Genomic DNA, 18,301 nt, shown 5'->3' on the forward strand with positions numbered 1-18,301 from the left:
GGATGGATACCATGTTTTGGCATAGGTGGTTTCCTTCATTGGAGACTGCCCTTCCCGTGGTTGTTCCTTCCGGGGAAAGACCTGGCTGGTCATTGCTGACCCCTCACTGACCTGCCCCGCATTATTACATAATGCATATAATAGCATTGATATTATTGTTGATAATGCCTATAATATTGTGGCTATTGTGAGGCTTAGAAAAATTACATCCAGCAAAATGACACCAGTGGCGCCTGCGCAGTAGCCTCTATCTCTTACGTATAGATACTACTGCGCAGGCGCCGACATCGCCAGTGACATTTTGCTAGATGTAATACAGATGAATATGTAATTAGAGCACCACATAAAGCACATATTTTTCTAAAAGTGATTTTCTATCTTGTCAGCACATTCTATGTATGCTGTCAGTTGGCTTTATAGTTACAGATCTGGGCAGGTAACGGTTAGCGTCTCCTAATGTGAAGGAGAGAATGGCTACTGAAATCAATTATTAAACCTTATATAAGTCAGTTCGGATATGGTGTACCAAGATGGCGTCTGTGTCTTTCAGACAACACCCTGGAAGGAATCCTTGGAATGCAGAAGCTGAGATACTGGATACCATATATGGAAGTGAAGCTGAAATGGACCTATCATAGACTGACACTGGCTACTCAGAAGATTGTGTGACACCCATCGCCTGTCTCTTTGTCTTGAGAATAAACTTCAGTTGTGTGCAAGCCTTTGCTGAGAAAGGAGTAGACATCTAACTCTGCGTTCGGTATGACTCTTTAAGCGTGCACTCGGCCTATGTTGGGTCAGTACAAGCAATCATATTGATCATGCCTTAAGGGATCACCCTCACACTAATCCCAGGGGGGGTGGATCCTCCAGGTCGTAAGTTCTATAGAAAAGGGCTTTCAATGCCCAAAGTCATTTGAACAGTTTTGGGTGGATGATAATGTTGTGGTCTAGACGCAAAATGGTGATCATGGTAATACGGCCGGACTACACCACCGATAAAGCAGCCACAGCCGGTGACTGAGAGGAATCTGTGACTTCTCTGCATTCGGTGGTTACTACTCACCTGGGTAGTCATATGTGGGAATCTCCTCTTTACACCACTCATCACCCCTCACATATGTCTCTGTAGTATTAATATGGGTCAGATCTTCACCCTGAAACAAATATTGTAAAAGTCACCGACAGATGGAGAAGTCCCATCTATGACCAGCTCTAATCCTGCCATCTCCACCGCTCTCATTACACAAGTATTAAACATATAATACTGGTGGATAAAACAAGACTGAGCACAAGACCTTCACAGCCGTCTACACATCATAGGGGAGATCTCCTGACACCTTCTCTCCATCTACCTGATGATCCTGAGGAGCACTGGGATCTTCTTGGTTATAGTCCTGTGGAAGAAGAGGACGGGGACATCTCTCTGGTGTTGTCCTCTTACTGGATAGATCTGGAGGAAACACATACAGGGACTGAATTCATTCTCTACATACAGATAATTATAGGCCATGTGTATTTAGTCCTGTCTATTACCTGGAGATGTGAGGTGCTGGGGAACCTCCATTATGACGTCCTTGTATAGATCTCTGTGTCCTTCTAAATACTCCCACTCCTCCATGGAGAAATAGACAGCGACATCCTGACACCTTATAGGAACCTGACACATACAATGATACCGTCATCCCCCCGATCCCTTCATAGCGTTATTGTATAATGTCCCAGCATTCCCAGCAGTGTCACCTCTCCAGCCAGCAGCTCAATCATCTTGTAGATGAGTTCTAGGATCTTCTGGTCATTGATGTCCTCATGGATCAGGGGGTGAGGTGGAGACCCCGTGATTGGGCTCAGGGGTCTTCCACATCCCTCAGACACAGGGTCCTGACAGCGATCACTAGAGGTCTTCTTCACCACTGTGTAATCCTGGTTATGGAGAGACACATTAATAAATCTCACTACAGACATTTTCAGAGTCCTCACCTCTCCAGTTCTGTCCATCTGTTATTCCCATAGATAAGAATGATGTAATTTGACGTCATCAGACTCTCTCACCTCTCCAGTGAGATGGAAGAGGATCTCTAGGGTGAGGTGTAACATCCTCTCCGCCATCTTTTCTCTGTCCATATCCATCCTTGATGGGTAAATCAGGAAAATTCTCTTCTGTAGAAGATCTTCACTGAGAGGATCCGATATTGTAGAGACCTGAATGAGAAGAAGATGATCCGATGTAACATCATAAGAATTCTGTGTAATAATACACTTACTGGAGATAATAAGGGAAACATATGAGGAGATTTATTATCTTACAGGGTTTAGTTTTCTTCCCTGACATCTACTAATAAAACCTATATATTTAGGCCACAGACAACAAGCAGTTTCCTCCTCGGAGTCGGCAGCTGAACACGTTCCTCATAGACTCATCTTCCATAACGCTAATTCTCGTCTCATTACCGACACTGGAATCGGCATTAGCAATACTGCAGGAGATATTCATTACACGTGACATGAGAAATAACTCCTTCATGATGAGGACGACATCTTCATCTTCTACTGCGGCTCTAGAGACAGATTTGGCCAGAGTCGGTCACTGCCTCCATCCCCGCCGGCCGTCTATATGAATGTTTCCCGTCTTCCCCGCACTGGAATCTTCTCGTTAGATCTCAGCTCTGAGTCACACACAGAAGTTTGAGGCTTTTAGAAAAGGTTTTTTGTTTCCAAAATCACAACGGACAGAAATGATCTGATCCCAAAGTCTCCATGTACAGTGATTTATGGGGATTATTTCTGGCCTTAGGCTTTCCTATATTACAAGAAAAACTCCAGAAAAAGCCGACATTAAAATGTTTCTAAAGAAAAAGTGGCTCCAACAATTCTTGTAAGAAGAAAAAAATATGCAAAAAGCAGAAGACACATTTTATAATTTTTAACATGTTAAACATTTATTAAAAAGAAATGAATCTTTTTGGTCCCCAGAACATAGATGTACACCGCAGGGACGGCACAGATGAGGCTGCAACAAATCCCTGACAGTTTAACCACTTGCTGCTGTGAAAAGCAAACATGGCATCTAAGAAGGTGTGACAGAGTTCGGCTGAATGCCCCCCGCCTCCAAGTACTCGATAGTATGGGGCGGCCTAGTTACTCCGATACTTACATGCCTAATAGCATGACCGGTTTGGCAGAGGTCAGTAATGGTGCGGGGGTGCATATCTTTGGAGGCCACACGATGTTGGGCTGTGAGCACAACCCCCATGGAGACACAATTGTGCCTTTACCTGGAGATAAATTCCCAGTGGGGGCAATTTCCGAAATGCAATAACTTAAGTGGGGAATTCAGCTCTTTTCGCACTTAAGGGATCTGTATATGGAGTCTACAAACTACAGTGGGGGAATAAGGATTTGTTACGCTGACAATTTTGGGGCTAAAGTCACATTTTTGTGAGGAAAAAAAGTACAATTGTCATTTTTTCCTTCCACATTGCTTAAATGCCTGTCACACTGTCCGAATTCAGATATTGTCCTGTCAGAAAGGAGAATACAGGGAGCGAAAGGGTTAATAGGACTCACAGGAGGAACCTGCCCAGAAAGCAGAAGATCCAGGAGTGTCTGCCACATATATGACTGCTCTGTGCTCACAGGACCTGTGATGAGGTCACAGGAGGGGAGGAGTCAGGGGTCACATGATCAGGGGCCTCAGTGTGTGCAGGACTCAGTGTGCTGGAGCGCTCCCGATAATCAGCTGTGTGTGTCGCGCTGTGTGATAGTCACAGCACCTGCATGGAGAGCGACACATGCAGCTGATTATCGGGAGCGCTCCAGGGATCCGGGCCTTCACTAGACCCCTGTACAGCTGTATAATGAGGCCCAGGCTTTATAGTGAAGGGATAGGAGTGAGGGCCTGTTCCCAGGAGCTACAGTCTGAGGAAAGGGCTAAAAAGCCTTCACTAGACCCCTGTACAGCTGTATAATGAGGCCCAGGCTTTATAGTGAAGGGAAAGGAGTGAGGATCTGTTCCCAGGAGCTACAGACTGAGGAAAGAGCTAAAAAACCTTCACTAGACCCCTGTACAGCTGTATAGTGAGGCCCAGGCTTTATAGTGAAGGGACAGGAGTGAGGGCCCGTTCCCAGGAGCTACAGACTGAGGAAAGAGCTAAAAAGCCTTCACTAGACCCCTGTACAGCTGTATAATGAGGCCCAGGCTTTATAGTGAAGGGACAGGAGTGAGGGCCTGTTCCCAGGAGCTACAGTCTGAGGAAAGGGCTAAAAAGCCTTCACTAGACCCCTGTACAGCTGTATAATCAGGACCAGGCTTTATAGTGAAGGGACAGGAGTGAGGGCATGTGCCCAGAAGCTACAGTCTGAGGAAAGGGCTAAAAAGCCTTCACTAGACCCCTGTACAGCTGTATAATGAGGCCCAGGCTTTATAGTGAAGGGAAGGAGTGAGGACCTGTTCCCAGGAGCTACAGACTGAGGAAAGAGCTAAAAAAAACCTTCACTAGACCTCTGTACAGCTGTATAGTGAGGCCCAGGCTTTATAGTGAAGGGACAGGAGTGAGGGCCTGATCCCAGGAGCTACAGATTGAGGAAAGAGCTAAAAAACCTTCACTAGACCCCTGTACAGCTGTATAATGAGGCCCAGGCTTTATAGTGAAGGGACAGGAGTGAGGACCTGTTCCCAGGAGCTACAGACTGAGGAAAGGGCTAAAAAGCCTTCACTAGACCCCTGTACAGCTGTATAACGAGGCCCAGGCTTTATAGTGAAGGGACAGGAGTGAGGACCTGTTCCCAGGAGCTACAGTCTGAGGAAAGGGCTAAAAAGCCTTCACTAGACCACTGTACAGCTGTATAATGAGGCCCAGGATTTATAGTGAAGGGACAGGAGTGAGGGCCTGTGCCCAGGAGCTACAGTCTGAGGAAAGAGCTAAAAAGCCTTCACTAGACCCCTGTACAGCTGTATAATGAGGCAAAGGTTTTATAGTGAAGGGACAGGAGTGAGGGCCTGTGCCCAGGAGCTACAGTCTGAGGAAAGGGCTAAAAAGCCTTCACTAGACCCCTGTACAGCTGTATAATGAGGCAAAGGCTTTATAGTGAAGGGACAGGAGTGAGGGCCTGTTCCCAGGAGCTACTGTCTGAGGAAAGGGCTAAAAAGCCTTCACTAGACTCCTGTACAGCTGCATAATGAGGCCCAGGCTTTATAGTGAAGGGACAGGAGTGAGGGCCTGTGCCCAGGAGCTACAGACCGAGGAAAGGGCTAAAAAGCCTTCACTAGACCCCTGTACAGCTGTAAAATGAGGCCCAGGCTTTATAGTGAAGGGACAGGAGTGAGGGCCTGTGCCCAGGAGCTACAGTCTGAGGAAAGGGCTAAAAAGCCTTCACTAGACCCCTGTACAGCTGTATAATGAGGCCCAGGCTTTATAGTGAAGGGACAGGAGTGAGGGCCTGTGCCCAGGAGCTAGTCTGAGGAAAGAGCTAAAAAGCCTTCACTAGACCCCTGTACAGCTGTATAATGAGGCCCATGCCTTATAGTGAAGGGACAGGAGTGAGGGCCTGTTCCCAGGAGCTACGGACTGAGGAAAGGGCTAAAAAGCCTTCACTAGACCCCTGTACAGCTGTATAATGAGGACCAGGCTTTATAGTGAAGGGACAGGAGTGAGGATCTGTTCCCAGGAGCTACAGTCTGAGGAAAGGGCTAAAAAGCCTTCACTAGACCCCTGTACAGCTGTATAATGAGGACCAGGCTTTATAGTGAAGGGACAGGAGTGAGGGCCTGTGCCCAGGAGCTACAGTCTGAGGAAAGGGCTAAAAAGCCTTCACTAGACCCCTGTACAGCTGTATAATGAGGCCCAGGCTTTATAGTGAAGGGACAGGAGTGAGGACCTGTTCCCAGGAGCTACAGTCTGAGGAATGGGCTAAAAAGCCTTCACTAGACCCCTGTACAGCTGTATAATGAGGCCCAGGCTTTATAGTGAAGGGACAGGAGTGAGGGCCTGTTCCCAGGAGCTACAGACTGAGGAAAGAGCTAAAAAACCTTCACTAGACCCCTGTACAGCTGTATAATGAGGCTCAGGCTTTATAGTGAAGGGACAGGAGTGAGGACCTGTTCCCAGGAGCTACAGTCTGAGGAATGGGCTAAAAAGCCTTCACTAGACCCCTGTACAGCTGTATAACGAGGCCCAGGCTTTATAGTGAAGGGACAGGAGTGAGGACCTGTTCCCAGGAGCTACAGTCTGAGGAAAGGGCTAAAAAGCCTTCACTAGACCCCTGTACAGCTGTATAATGAGGCCCAGGATTTATAGTGAAGGGACAGGAGTGAGGGCCTGTGCCCAGGAGCTACAGTCTGAGGAAAGAGCTAAAAAGCCTTCACTAGACCCCTGTACAGCTGTATAATGAGGCAAAGGCTTTATAGTGAAGGGACAGGAGTGAGGGCCTGTGCCCAGGAGCTACAGTCTGAGGAAAGGGCTAAAATGCCTTCACTAGACCCCTGTACAGCTGTATAATGAGGCAAAGGCTTTATAGTAAAGGGACAGGAGTGAGGGCCTGTTCCCAGGAGCTACTGTCTGAGGAAAGGGCTAAAAAGCCTTCACTAGACCCCTGTACAGCTGTATAATGAGGCCCAGGCTTTATAGTGAAGGGACAGGAGTGAGGGCCTGTGCCCAGGAGCTACAGTCTGAGGAAAGGGCTAAAAAGCCTTAACTAGACCCCAGTACAGCTGTATAATGAGGCCCAGGCTCTATAGTGAGGGGACAGGAGTGAGGGCCTGTTCCCAGGAGCTACAGTCTGAGGAAAGGGCTAAAAAGCCTTCACTAGACCCCTGTACAGCTGTATAATGAGGCCCAAGCTTTATAGTGAAGGGACAAGAGTGAGGGCCTGTTCCCAGGAGCTACAGTCTGAGGAAAGGGCTAAAAAGCCTTCACTAGACCCCTGTACAGCTGTATAATGAGGCCCAGGCTTTATAGTGAAGGGATAGGAGTGAGGGCCTGTTCCCAGGAGCTACAGTCTGAGGAAAGGGCTAAAAAGCCTTCACTAGACCCCTGTACAGCTGTATAATGAGGCCCAGGCTTTATAGTGAAGGGAAAGGAGTGAGGATCTGTTCCCAGGAGCTACAGACTGAGGAAAGAGCTAAAAAACCTTCACTAGACCCCTGTACAGCTGTATAGTGAGGCCCAGGCTTTATAGTGAAGGGACAGGAGTGAGGGCCCGTTCCCAGGAGCTACAGACTGAGGAAAGAGCTAAAAAGCCTTCACTAGACCCCTGTACAGCTGTATAATGAGGCCCAGGCTTTATAGTGAAGGGACAGGAGTGAGGGCCTGTTCCCAGGAGCTACAGTCTGAGGAAAGGGCTAAAAAGCCTTCACTAGACCCCTGTACAGCTGTATAATCAGGACCAGGCTTTATAGTGAAGGGACAGGAGTGAGGGCCTGTGCCCAGAAGCTACAGTCTGAGGAAAGGGCTAAAAAGCCTTCACTAGACCCCTGTACAGCTGTATAATGAGGCCCAGGCTTTATAGTGAAGGGAAGGAGTGAGGACCTGTTCCCAGGAGCTACAGACTGAGGAAAGAGCTAAAAAAAACCTTCACTAGACCTCTGTACAGCTGTATAGTGAGGCCCAGGCTTTATAGTGAAGGGACAGGAGTGAGGGCCTGATCCCAGGAGCTACAGATTGAGGAAAGAGCTAAAAAACCTTCACTAGACCCCTGTACAGCTGTATAATGAGGCCCAGGCTTTATAGTGAAGGGACAGGAGTGAGGACCTGTTCCCAGGAGCTACAGACTGAGGAAAGGGCTAAAAAGCCTTCACTAGACCCCTGTACAGCTGTATAACGAGGCCCAGGCTTTATAGTGAAGGGACAGGAGTGAGGACCTGTTCCCAGGAGCTACAGTCTGAGGAAAGGGCTAAAAAGCCTTCACTAGACCACTGTACAGCTGTATAATGAGGCCCAGGATTTATAGTGAAGGGACAGGAGTGAGGGCCTGTGCCCAGGAGCTACAGTCTGAGGAAAGAGCTAAAAAGCCTTCACTAGACCCCTGTACAGCTGTATAATGAGGCAAAGGTTTTATAGTGAAGGGACAGGAGTGAGGGCCTGTGCCCAGGAGCTACAGTCTGAGGAAAGGGCTAAAAAGCCTTCACTAGACCCCTGTACAGCTGTATAATGAGGCAAAGGCTTTATAGTGAAGGGACAGGAGTGAGGGCCTGTTCCCAGGAGCTACTGTCTGAGGAAAGGGCTAAAAAGCCTTCACTAGACTCCTGTACAGCTGCATAATGAGGCCCAGGCTTTATAGTGAAGGGACAGGAGTGAGGGCCTGTGCCCAGGAGCTACAGACCGAGGAAAGGGCTAAAAAGCCTTCACTAGACCCCTGTACAGCTGTAAAATGAGGCCCAGGCTTTATAGTGAAGGGACAGGAGTGAGGGCCTGTGCCCAGGAGCTACAGTCTGAGGAAAGGGCTAAAAAGCCTTCACTAGACCCCTGTACAGCTGTATAATGAGGCCCAGGCTTTATAGTGAAGGGACAGGAGTGAGGGCCTGTGCCCAGGAGCTAGTCTGAGGAAAGAGCTAAAAAGCCTTCACTAGACCCCTGTACAGCTGTATAATGAGGCCCATGCCTTATAGTGAAGGGACAGGAGTGAGGGCCTGTTCCCAGGAGCTACGGACTGAGGAAAGGGCTAAAAAGCCTTCACTAGACCCCTGTACAGCTGTATAATGAGGACCAGGCTTTATAGTGAAGGGACAGGAGTGAGGATCTGTTCCCAGGAGCTACAGTCTGAGGAAAGGGCTAAAAAGCCTTCACTAGACCCCTGTACAGCTGTATAATGAGGACCAGGCTTTATAGTGAAGGGACAGGAGTGAGGGCCTGTGCCCAGGAGCTACAGTCTGAGGAAAGGGCTAAAAAGCCTTCACTAGACCCCTGTACAGCTGTATAATGAGGCCCAGGCTTTATAGTGAAGGGACAGGAGTGAGGACCTGTTCCCAGGAGCTACAGTCTGAGGAATGGGCTAAAAAGCCTTCACTAGACCCCTGTACAGCTGTATAATGAGGCCCAGGCTTTATAGTGAAGGGACAGGAGTGAGGGCCTGTTCCCAGGAGCTACAGACTGAGGAAAGAGCTAAAAAACCTTCACTAGACCCCTGTACAGCTGTATAATGAGGCTCAGGCTTTATAGTGAAGGGACAGGAGTGAGGACCTGTTCCCAGGAGCTACAGTCTGAGGAATGGGCTAAAAAGCCTTCACTAGACCCCTGTACAGCTGTATAACGAGGCCCAGGCTTTATAGTGAAGGGACAGGAGTGAGGACCTGTTCCCAGGAGCTACAGTCTGAGGAAAGGGCTAAAAAGCCTTCACTAGACCCCTGTACAGCTGTATAATGAGGCCCAGGATTTATAGTGAAGGGACAGGAGTGAGGGCCTGTGCCCAGGAGCTACAGTCTGAGGAAAGAGCTAAAAAGCCTTCACTAGACCCCTGTACAGCTGTATAATGAGGCAAAGGCTTTATAGTGAAGGGACAGGAGTGAGGGCCTGTGCCCAGGAGCTACAGTCTGAGGAAAGGGCTAAAATGCCTTCACTAGACCCCTGTACAGCTGTATAATGAGGCAAAGGCTTTATAGTAAAGGGACAGGAGTGAGGGCCTGTTCCCAGGAGCTACTGTCTGAGGAAAGGGCTAAAAAGCCTTCACTAGACCCCTGTACAGCTGTATAATGAGGCCCAGGCTTTATAGTGAAGGGACAGGAGTGAGGGCCTGTGCCCAGGAGCTACAGTCTGAGGAAAGGGCTAAAAAGCCTTAACTAGACCCCAGTACAGCTGTATAATGAGGCCCAGGCTCTATAGTGAGGGGACAGGAGTGAGGGCCTGTTCCCAGGAGCTACAGTCTGAGGAAAGGGCTAAAAAGCCTTCACTAGACCCCTGTACAGCTGTATAATGAGGCCCAAGCTTTATAGTGAAGGGACAAGAGTGAGGGCCTGTTCCCAGGAGCTACAGTCTGAGGAAAGGGCTAAAAAGCCTTCACTAGACCCCTGTACAGCTGTATAATGAGGCCCAGGCTTTATAGTGAAGGGACAGGAGTGAGGGCCTGTGCCCAGGAGCTCCAGTCTGAGGAAAGGGCTAAAAAGCCTTCAGTAGACCCCTGTACAGCTGTATAATGAGGCCCAAGCTTTATAGTGAAGGGACAGGAGTGAGGGCCTGTGCCCAGGAGCTACAGTCTGAGGAAAGGGCTAAAAAGCCTTCACTAGACCCCTGTACAGCTGTATAATGAGGCCCAGGCTTTATAGTGAAGGGATAGGAGTGAGGGCCTGATCCCAGAAGCTACAGTCTGAGGAAAGGGCTAAAAAGCTTTCACTAGACCCCTATACAGCTGTATAATGAGGCCCAGGCTTTATAGTTAAGAGACAGGAGTGAGGGCCTGTGCCCAGGAGCTACAGTCTGAGGAAAGGGCTAAAAAGCCTTCACTAGACCCCTGTACAGCTGTATAACGAGGCCCAGGCTTTATAGTGAAGGGACAGGAGTGAGGACCTGTTCCCAGGAGCTACAGTCTGAGGAAAGGGCTAAAAAGCCTTCACTAGACCCCTGTACAGCTGTATAATGAGGCCCAGGATTTATAGTGAAGGGACAGGAGTGAGGGCCTGTGCCCAGGAGCTACAGTCTGAGGAAAGAGCTAAAAAGCCTTCACTAGACCCCTGCACAGCTGTATAATGAGGCAAAGGCTTTATAGTGAAGGGACAGGAGTGAGGGCCTGTTCCCAGGAGCTACAGTCTGAGGAAAGGGCTAAAAAGCCTTCACTAGACCCCTGTACAGCTGTATAATGAGGCAAAGGCTTTATAGTGAAGGGACAGGAGTGAGGGCCTGTTCCCAGGAGCTACTGTCTGAGGAAAGGGCTAAAAAGCCTTCACTAGACTCCTGTACAGCTGCATAATGAGGCCCAGGCTTTATAGTGAAGGGACAGGAGTGAGGGCCTGTGCCCAGGAGCTACAGACCGAGGAAAGAGCTAAAAAGCCTTCACTAGACCCCTGTACAGCTGTATAATGAGGCAAAGGCTTTATAGTGAAGGGACAGGAGTGAGGGCCTGTTCCCAGGAGCTACAGTCTGAGGAAAGGGCTAAAAAGCCTTCACTAGACCCCTGTACAGCTGTATAATGAGGCAAAGGCTTTATAGTGAAGGGACAGGAGTGAGGGCCTGTTCCCAGGAGCTACTGTCTGAGGAAAGGGCTAAAAAGCCTTCACTAGACTCCTGTACAGCTGCATAATGAGGCCCAGGCTTTATAGTGAAAGGACAGAAGTGAGGGCCTGTGCCCAGGAGCTACAGACCGAGGAAAGGGCTAAAAAGCCTTCACTAGACCCCTGTACAGCTGTAAAATGAGGCCCAGGCTTTATAGTGAAGGGACAGGAGTGAGGGCCTGTGCCCAGTAGCTACAGTCTGAGGAAAGGGCTAAAAAGCCTTCACTAGACCCCTGTACAGCTGTATAATGAGGCCCAGGCTTTATAGTTAAGGGACAGGAGTGAGGGCCTGTGCCCAGGAGCTACAGTCTGAGGAAAGGGCTAAAAAGCCTTCACTAGACCCCTGTACAGCTGTATAATGAGGCCCAGGCTTTATAGTGAAGGGACAGGAGTGAGGGCCTGTGCCCAGGAGCTACAGTCTGAGGAAAGGGCTAAAAAGCCTTCACTAGACCCCTGTACAGCTGTATAATGAGGCCCAGGCTTTATAGTGAAGGGACAGGAGGGAGGGCCTGTTCTCAGGAGCTACAGTCTGAGGAAAGGGCTAAAAAGCCTTCACTAGACCCCTGTACAGCTGTATAATGAGGCCCAGGCTCTATAGTGAGGGGACAGGAGTGAGGGCCTGTTCCCAGGAGCTACAGACTGAGGAAAGGGCTAAAAAGTCTTCACTAGACCCCTGTACAGCTGTATAATGAGGCCCAAGCTTTATAGTGAAGGGACAAGAGTGAGGGCCTGTTCCCAGGAGCTACAGTCTGAGGAAAGGGCTAAAAAGCCTTCACTACACCCCTGTACAGCTGTATAATGAGGCCCAAGCTTTATAGTGAAGGGACAAGAGTGAGGGCCTGTTCCCAGGAGCTACAGTCTGAGGAAAGGGCTAAAAAGTAGAGTTGAGCGAAACGGGTCGAAAAAATTCAAAAGTCGCCTACTTTTGGCAAAGTCGGGTTTCATGAAACGAAACCCGACCCTAGGATGAGGTCGGCCACGAGGTCTGAGACTTACGCGCCAAAGTCGCGTTTCAAAAGTTTGTTTTGCGCTCTTTTTCAGCCAATCAGGATCCACGGACACTGTGGGCAACGTGATGACATAGGCACGGGTCACCACCATCTTTCAGAAGGGCATGCAAGTGATTGGCTTGCTTTGGTGGGCGTCACAGGGGGTATAAAAGGGCGTGCACGCCGACCGCCATCTTACTTCTGCCGATCTCAGTATAGGGAGAGGTTGCTGCTGATTCTGTAGGGAGAGCGTTAGGCAGGTAAGAAGACCAAAAAGCTGCTTCTGCTGCTAGCGATTTGGCCTGCACAACACACCAGTCACTGTGTGTGCAGTGCAAGGGGAGGCTATATAGTGGTGTATCAGTGGTGTTGGTTGTTGGGCTGCCTTCTAAGGCTTCCTGACAGGCTGGCATTGCTGTTTACCCACTGCTCCGCAAACTGCTTTTTTAAAAGCAATCCAATCTCCCTTATCCTCTAGTCACTTTGGTCACAGCTGTGCCATCGAGCCTGTCACATAGCGCTCAGATATTCATTGGGCCTCAAACTGCTTTTTTAAAAGCAATCCCAATTTTTTTTTTTGTCCTGCCGAGAAGAAAAAAAAACTGCTTCTGCTGCTGATAGCTATTTGGCCTGCACAACACACCAGTCACTGTGTGCAGTGCAAGGGGAGGCTATATAGTGGTGTATCAGTGGTGTTGGTTGTTGGGCTGCCTTTTAAGGCTTCCTGACAGGCTGGCATTGCTGTTTACCCACTGCTCCGCAAACTGCTTTTTTAAAAGCAATCCAATCTCCCTTATCCTCTAGTCACTTAGGTCACAGCTGTGCCATCGAGCTTGTCACATAGCGCTCAGATATTCATTGGACCTCACACAATCCAAAAGTGTCCAGTGTCCAAAAGTGTGTGCAGAGATTCAAACTCTCACTTATCCTCTAGTCACTTAGGTCACAGCTGTGCCATCGAGCTTGTCACATAGCGCTCAGATATTCATTGGGCCTCACACAATCCAAAAGTGTCCAGTGTCCAAAAGTGTGTGCAGAGATTCAAACTCTCACTTATCCTCTAGTCACTTAGGTCACAGCTGTGCCATCGAGCTTGTCACATAGCGCTCAGATATTCATTGGGCCTCACACAATCCAAAAGTGTCCAGTGTCCAAAAGTGTGTGCAGAGATTCAAACTCTCACTTATCCTCTAGTCACTTAGGTCACAGCTGTGCCATCGAGCTTGTCACATAGCGCTCAGATATTCATTGGGCCTCACACAATCCAAAAGTGTCCAGTGTCCAAAAGTGTGTGCAGAGATTCAAAATCTCACTTATTCTCTAGTCACTTAGGTCACAGCTGTGCCATCGAGCTTGTCACATAGCGCTCAGATATTCATTGGGCCTCACACAATCCAAAAGTGTCCAGTGTCCAAAAGTGTGTGCAGAGATTCAAACTCTCACTTATCCTCTAGTCACTTAGGTCACAGCTGTGCCATCGAGCTTGTCACATAGCGCTCAGATATTCATTGGGCCTCACACAATCCAAAAGTGTCCAGTGTCCAAAGGTGTGTGCAGAGATTCAAACTCTCACTTATCCTCTAGTCACTTAGGTCACAGCTGTGCCATCGAGCTTGTCACATAGCGCTCAGATATTCATTGGGCCTCACACAATCCAAAAGTGTCCAGTGTCCAAAAGTGTGTGCAGAGATTCAAACTCTCACTTATCCTCTAGTCACTTAGGTCACAGCTGTGCCATCGAGCTTGTCACATAGCGCTCAGATATTCATTGGGCCTCACACAATCCAAAAGTGTCCAGTGTCCAAAAGTGTGTGCAGAGATTCAAACTCTCACTTATCCTCTAGTCACTTAGGTCACAGCTGTGCCATCGAGCTTGTCACATAGCGCTCAGATATTCATTGGGCCTCACACAATCCAAAAGTGTCCAGTGTCCAAAAGTGTGTGCAGAGATTCAAACTCTCACTTATCCTCTAGTCACTTAGGTCACAGCTGTGCCATCGAGCTTGTCACATAGCGCTCAGATATTCATTGGGCCTCACACAACCCAAAAGTGTCCAGTGTCCAAAAGTGTGTGCAGAGATTCAAACTCTCACTTATCCTCTAGTCACTTAGGTCACAGCTGTGCCATCGAGCTTGTCACATAGCGCTCAGATATTCATTGGGCCTCACACAATCCAAAAGTGTCCAGTGTCCAAAAGTGTGTGCAGAGATTCAAAATGTCACTTATTCTCTAGTCACTTAGGTCACAGCTGTGCCATCGAGCCTGTCACATAGCGCTCAGATATCAGTGGGCCTCACACAATCCAAAAGTGTCCAGTGTCCAAAAGTGTGTGCAGAGATTCAAAATCTCACTTATTCTCTAGTCACTTAGGTCACAGCTGTGCCATCGAGCCTGTCACATAGCGCTCAGATATCAGTGGGCCTCACACAATCCAAAAGTGTCCAGTGTCCAAAAGTGTGTGCAGAAATTCAAAATCTCCCCTGTCCTATAGACACCTTGTTTTACATACTATATAGTTTGCTGGATTTTGTCTACATTTCTACCAAAAATGAGGAAGGCTGGTGGAAGAGGCCGTGGAATTGGGCGGGGGTTGGCAGCTGGTAATGATGGTGTTGGTGGTGGATCTGATGGTAGTGGCAAGAGCAAAATAGGACCGAATGCAGGAGGTGTTGAGCCTGCGTCATCGTCTGGCTACATAAGGCCTCGAACGCTTAGTTTTCTAGGAGTTGGCAAACCGCTTTTAAAGCCAGAGCATCAGGAAAAAGTTTTGTCTTACATTGCTGACTCAGCCTCCAGCTCTATCGCCTCCTCTTCTTCAGTTGTAAAAAGTAAAAGCACTGAGTCGTCATTGGAGGCTCATGTTCATGAACCACACCTTTCCTTGTGTCCTTCACCCCAACCAAGATTGAAGGATGACGCAGGCCATACTACTGATTACTCCATGGAGCTGTTTTCACATACCATGCCTGGATTATCAAGTGAAATGGTGAATCACCCAGGCCAAGATGAATCTGACATGGAGTGCACTGATGCACAGCCGCTGATGGATGATTCTGCTGGTACATTCACTCAGAGCACTACATTGTCCTCGCAGTGTACAGAGCCAGATTCTGACCCTGATGAGACTCAGGTGTCCCTTGCCGCACACTATACCACCATACACGGTGACACAGAGGAAGGTGCACATGACATAGAAGAGGAGGTGATGGATGACCCAGTTGTTGACCCAGATTGGCATCCATTGGGGGAAGAGGGTGCTGCTTCCAATAGCTCAGATGAGGAGCATCCACAGCAGACATCGACATCGCAACAGCTGTTATCTGGCAGGCCCGGAGCACTCCAAAGACAGGTTCCAAATATCAAAAGAGTTGCTGGACAGCTTGTCCAGAGGGTCAAAAGATCACAGCGTGCTAGGCCGCAAAATGTCTGCCAAAGTAGGAAGAGTGCAGTGTGGCACTTTTTTGAACAAAATCCTCATGATCAGGCCAAGGTTATCTGTAAGAAGTGCGCAAAGACCTTTAGCCGAGGGAAAAATCTGAAAAATTTGAATACCAGTTGCATGCTTAGACATTTAACCAGCATGCACTTGCAAGCGTGGACACAACACCAAACCTCAAGTGCCACATGTGCAACTGATCACAACGAAGGTAGTCAGCAACGCTACATTGTTTCCCCCACTGTAAGCCCACCGGTTAGCACAGCAGCAAATGTTGAGGTGTCGTTGCAAGGCCACAGCAGTCAGGGAATCCCACTGTTATATCAACGAAAGACTGATTCTAGGCCATCAGAAAGAACACCAACTCCATCACCATCATCAACCCTCTCTCAGTCCGCCCTGTCCACCGCTACTTCCACCATATGCAGCTCTCAAGTCCAGCTCACCCTCCCAGACACTATGAGTAGGTCAAGAAAGTACTCAGTCTCTCATCCGCGTACACTGGGTTTGAACGCCCACATTGCCAAACTAATCTCGTTTGAGATGATGCCCTTTCGGTTGGTGGAAAGCACAGCTTTCCGCGAACTCATGGCCTATGCAGTACCACGCTATGACCTACCCAGTCGCCACTTCTTCTCTCGCAAAGCCATCCCAGCCCTCCACCATCATGTGAAAGACCGCATTGTCCATGCACTCAAGCAGTCAGTGAGCGGAAAGGTGCACCTCACAACTGATGCATGGTCCAGTCGGCATGGCCAGGGCCGTTACATGTCCATCACTGCGCACTGGGTTAATGTGGTGGATGCAGGGTCCACAGGGGACAGCGGTGGTGGGACAGTGCTGCCTAGCCCACGGTATAGGAAACAGTTGGCTGTAGGCGATCGACCCTCCTCCTCCTCCACCTCCTCCAGAAGCGAAAGCTCGTCCACAGAGCGCAGTCGTACGAGCACTCCATCTGCAGCTGCCACTGTTGCACACGATGTGTCCCCCTATCGAGCAGCTAGTGGAAAGCGTCAGCAGGCTGTGTTGCAGATGATGTGTTTGGGCGACAGACACACCGCCGAGGTACTGGCCGAGTACTTGAAGCGACAAACTGAGTCATGGCTGGGCAGTGTACATCTTGAGGCAGGCAAGGTAGTTAGTGATAACGGCCGTAATTTTGTGGCAGCCATAGCCCTTTCAAAACTCAGCCACATACCTTGCTTGGCTCACACCTTGAACCTGGTGGTGCAGTGCTTCCTCAAAAATTATCCGGAGTTAACAGCCCTGCTCCAGAAGGTGCGAAGACTGTGCGCGCACATCCGCCGGTCGCCTGTACACTCCGTTCGTATGCAGAAGCTGCAGCGATTGCTCCACCTTCCCAACCACCGCCTCATTATCGACATTGCAACAAGGTGGAACTCCACCCTGCACATGGTGGAGCGGCTGTGCGAGCAGAGGCAGGCCATAATGCATTTGTGGGAGGATACACGGCCAGGCACTTTGAGAGCAGACATGGAGTTGACAGGTGTGCAGTGGTCGAAGCTGAAAGACCTTTGTAAAGTCCTTCAGTGTTTTGAGGAATGCACACGGCTGGTAAGCGCAGACGACGCCATCCTAAGCATGAGCATCCCACTTATGCGTCTGCTCATGCAAACTTTGACGCACCTTAAAGAGCAGGCGTCTGCAGCCAATGTTGATGAGGAGGAAGAGGAGGAGGGAATCCTTGATGACATTCAGCCATTGTCTGCTCAGGGACCTCTCCTGGATGAGGTGAAGGAAGAAGAGGAGGAGGATGATGGGGATGATTACTTAGGGGAGGAGGATGCATCTCGTGGGGCAAGTGAAAATGTTGGCGTGGCAAGGTCTGGTACAGGGTTTGTGCGTGACTGGAGGGATGTGGATTTGCCAGAAAGTGCTCCTCCACCCAGCACTCGCAGTGCATCATTGACACCGGGAAAATTGGCCCACATGTCAGATTATGCCTTGCAGATCCTAAAAAGGGACCCCCGCATTGCCAAAATGATGAACGATGACGACTACTGGTTGGCCAGCATCCTGGATCCACGCTATAAAGGCAAATTACAAAACATCATGCCACAGGAGAACCTTGACCTAATATTGGCTAATAAACAAGCAACTCTGGTAAATCGGTTGCTTGAGGCATTCCCAGCACACAGCAGCGGTGATGGTTCTCACACGAGCCGTACGGGCCGGGGGCAGCTTGGCAGAGGTGTTCGTGGTGCACACAGCAGAAGTGGCGTTGGAGACAGGGGTTTCATGACAATGTTGTGGACTGATTTTTCAAATACCGCTCACACAAGTGGTAATACTGCATCGATGGAAAGTGACAGGAGACAGCAGTTGTCAACTATGGTAACAAACTACTTTTCCTCCCATATCGATGTTCTCCCACACAGGTCATTCCCCTTTGACTATTGGGCCGCTAAACTGGACACCTGGCCTGAATTGGCCCAATATGCCTTACAGGAGCTCGCTTGCCCAGCTGCAAGTGTGCTATCGGAAAGAGTCTTCAGTGCAGCTGGATCAATCCTGACAGAAAAAAGGACCCGTCTGTCAACCCAAAATGTGGATGATCTAACCTTCATTAAAATGAACCACGAATGGGTTTCCAAGGATTTTGTCCCACCTTCCCCTGATGACACATAGGGTGACAGAAAAATGGCTTGCTTTGGTCC

The sequence above is a fragment of the Dendrobates tinctorius genome, unplaced genomic scaffold (genome assembly GCF_039654945.1).
Source record: "Dendrobates tinctorius isolate UK_male_01 unplaced genomic scaffold, ASM3965494v1 ptg000274l, whole genome shotgun sequence".
NCBI lineage: Eukaryota > Metazoa > Chordata > Amphibia > Anura > Dendrobatidae > Dendrobates > Dendrobates tinctorius.